Source organism: Pinus tabuliformis, chromosome 5_1 (assembly GCF_031772625.1).
Source record: "Pinus tabuliformis cultivar Carrire ecotype Pingquan chromosome 5_1, CPIR1, whole genome shotgun sequence".
Lineage (NCBI taxonomy): Eukaryota > Viridiplantae > Streptophyta > Pinopsida > Pinales > Pinaceae > Pinus > Pinus tabuliformis.
Genome location: NC_142305.1, coordinates 69,132,558 through 69,136,788, shown reverse-complemented (window position 1 = coordinate 69,136,788; position 4,231 = coordinate 69,132,558).

The window sequence follows — 4,231 nt, the reverse complement described above, 5'->3', positions numbered from 1 at the left end:
AGGTTATTTGGGCATTATGAGGATCACGTTGAAGCTGGATGTGAAACTTGTCAAATAGAGGCCTTATCGCCTTAATCCTAAGTATAAGGAGAAGGTTTGCCAAGAGTTGGATAAAATGTTGGATGCAGGCACTATAGAGCCTGTTGAAGAGTTTGATTGGGTTAGCCTGATGGTAGTCCAAGAGAAGAAACAAAAGGGAAAAATAAAGATCTACATAGATCTATAGAAGTTGAATGATGCATGTGTTCATGATCCATTCCAATGTCATTTACAGATGAAGTGTTAGACAATGTAAGATGGCAGGAGGCCTATTATTTTACTGACGGGTTTTCAAGTTATCATCAAATTAAGATTGTGCCATAGGATTGAAGCAAAGCCACCATTGCAATAGAATGGAGGTGCTTTTAGTACATTGTTATTCCTTTTGGATTAAAGAATGTGCCTACAATATTTTCCCGCGTAGCCATAGCAGCGTTCAAAGAATTCATTCATAGTTTTTTGGAAGTATACTTTGATGACTGGGCCAGGTTTAGATTACTAAAATTCCATCTAGCAAGTTTGCACCTTATGTTGGATACATGGAAAAGATATTAGATTTCACTAAATTTTAAAAAAAATGTATATTTTGTGTTCCTTTTGGGATCTTGTTGGGTCATGTCATGTGTAAGAAAGGATTGATGGTGGAACCTGCAAATATCATTGTGATTGTGCACTTGGAGGCCCCTAGGAATGTCAAGCAGTCACACACGACACTGGGACACACTGGATACTATAGAAAATTCATTAAATCCTATGCTCAAATTAACGTGCCCATGGAAAAATTGTTGAAGAAGGATGCGATATTCTATTGGGATAAGGAATGTCAGGGCGACTTAGATGTGGTGAAAGAAAATATTGTGACAACACCCATCCTAGTATTTCCCGATTGGAAGGAGTTTCACGTACATGTGGATGCTTCTTTCATTGCATTGGGTGCAATATTAACACAGGGAGACGAAGGAGAACTGGACCATCCTATAGCCTTCACAGGTAGGAAGTTATCAAAGGATGAAAAAAAATATTCAACGACATAGTGTGAGGGGTTGGTCATGGTCTACGTGCTGCAAAACTCTAGGCATTACCTATTAGGGGGTCATTTCAAAATATATATAGATCTTGCTGCCTTAAAGTACCTGGTCAACAAGCCTGTGTTGGGGGGAAATATTTGAAGGTGGTTTTTATTATTTCAGGAATATGATTTTGAAGTTACTGTGAAGCCTGGTTGGTTGAACACCGGTCCAGACCACGTGTCGAGGATCAAAAAAGGTGAAGAACCCAGTAGTTTGGATGAAGTTTTGTTAGACACGTGACTCTTTATGGTATTAACAGATGACCATTTCGCTTAACTACATAGATAGTGCCTGAAGGATATATAAATCATCAGAAGAAAGAATTATTTGTTTGCACAACATATTTCTTAGTCATTGCAGGACATTTGTATAAAATGGGGGCAGACAAAATATTACAAAGACATGTGCCGAACTTTGAGCATGATAGTATTCTCGCTGAATCTCATGGGGGAGATGCAAGAGGCCATCATGTAGGGAAAGCAACTACGCAGAATATTTTGCATGCAGATTATGATGGCCAACATTGCACAAGGATTCCAAAGCATATTGTAAGGCGTGCAATGCATGTCAATGAACTAGCAGACCATCGTGGAGGGATGAATTACCGCTACATCCTTAGGTATCTTTGCAGGCATTTGAGAAGTGGGTGAATGATTTTATTGGGCAAATTCAACCACTTGGAAAGAAAACGGGAACTCGCTACATTATCACTACGACAAAATATTTAACCCGATGGGTAGAAGCACAGCTAGTCAAGGATTGTACAATGGCTACTACAACGAAGTTCTTATTTGAATATGTCTTAACATGGTTGGGATGCTTGGAAGTATTGATGAGTGATAGGGGAACGCACTTTCTAAATGAAACAATTAGCACAATGACAGATGAATTTCAGGTCTACCATCAGAAGAGCACACCATATCACCCACAGGCGAATGGGACAATCAAAGCTTTTAACAAATTTTTGGAGAATACGTTGACAAAGGTATGTAACACGCAGTAGAATGACTGGGATGTGTGTGTACTTGTAGTACTATGGGCCTATAGGACAACATGTAAGAATCTAACAGGGAAAATGTTGTTTAGATTGGTCTATGGGATCGAAGCAGTGATGCCTAAGGAGTACATTGTACCTAGTTTGTGTATAGTAGCTTTGAAAAATATGACAGATCACAATCCCTCGGAGGAACGAGTTGCGTAGATAATGGAATTATAGGAGGACCAATTTCTGGTGGGATTCCACCAACAAGTACAGAACGAGTGTGAGAAAGCATGGCAGAATCCCCATATCAAGCTTCACATTTTTAAGATAAATGATCTTGTGTTGTTTATGATAGAAATTTTACCAAAATTTCGGTTAAATTCCAGATGCATTGGTTAGGACCATATATTGTCGAGGAAATTATAGAGGGTGGCATAGTTCAGCGCATGAAGCTGAATGGTGAACCATTTCTATGAAAATTGAATGGGAGCCAGTTGAAGTTGTATACGGGGGATCTTGCCCCTATGCAATGACTATATAACTGCAGGACAATCTTAGTTCTCCAGGAAGTTACAATAGAGCACAGGACTATAAACTACACTACCTGACTAGGAGGATAAGGTAGCAAGCAGGCTGCACAAAGATTGACAAGGGTACACTAGATGAAGCTATGCTCAGGATGTTATTCCATGTTGGAGGGTTTCACGTATCCCAGCCCAAAAATAGTCATTAGAGTTACTATAGCTGACTGGACTAAGAAAACCCCGTTAGGAGGAGTGGGTCAGTAGCAATTAAGGTGAAAATCTTTGAAAATTTTCCACCAAAGGTGCATTTATGACAAAGTTATGGAGGGAACGGTCAGATTTGAATCCAAAAATCGCTATAAGTATGTCCTATTGGTCTGCAAAGAAACACTTTATTCCTTAAGAATTTCTTGCATGCAACGAGAAGAGTGGGAGAGTCTATTCAAGCACCCTAGGCTAGTTCATTATTCTTCTAGGTTGTGCTGAGATTCTTTGGAGAATAGATCTAAGCCTATGAGTTTTGAGGTTGCATTTTCTAAGGCCCCAACTCCAAAAGTCGCGGGCATAGAAGCTATATTAGTAGTACCTGCAACGCCAAGGAAACCTAGGCCAAAAAAGTCGGCTTCTAAGGCAAAGCATAACAAGTCAGTCATCAAACAAGTGCACCACTCACCCCGAAAGCATTTGTAGAAGGTGCGGTAGAAGGGAAAAATGGATAAGAAAAAGCATCCTTTTTTTCCCCTAGATCTAGATGAAGAGGAACTTTGACAGGGAATTTAGGAGTTGGATGTCGAGGACGTGGAGCCAATCACTATGCTCCAATCATATGTGCCTCTGTGAAGAGGACAAAACAAGGTGACCAAAGACCCTGATTCCAACAAATTTTCAATTGCTACGCCACTGCTCCAAACTGAAGTTCAATTTGAGGGTACACTCTTACCGCGTGTTATGAAACCAGCACACAAAAAGATAAAAAAGAAAGATGAATGCCTTAGAAATCAACCTCTTTGAGGGGTTAACCTCCTTTACATTACATAAATAAAGGATTCTTGGATGATATAAATGACAAGACCTCCTTTCTATATATAGGAGTCTAAGGGGTCATAATATAATCAGAGCCAACATAAAAATAATAATTTAAGGGAACAACAATAACAATAGTGGGCTTCTTTGGGGCACAATAATAACAATATGGGGCTACATGGGCACAACAATATAATAAGGGTGTTGCACTAATAACAATAAGGGGTTACACTAGTAGTATAGAAACCTAACATGCCCCTCTCCTTAAAAAAGTGTTTTCCTAAATGCTTGAGTAGTTATAGATGCTTCTGTATAAAATACTCATCCTCCCATGTGGAATCTTCAGCAGGTAAGTTCTTCCACTTAATGAGATCCTCTGAAATTGATCGATTCAGTAGCTATCGAGTTCTTGTTTCCGTGATCGCTTCAAGTTCCATTATGATTTTTCCTTCCTTGTCAAGTTTCCAAAATATTTTTTGAACTCGGATCTTCTCACCTATAACCTTCTTTAAGGATGAAACATGGAAAACTCAGTACACTCGAGAAGATGCAGGAAGCTCCAATTGGTATTCCATAGTACCAATATTTTGTAA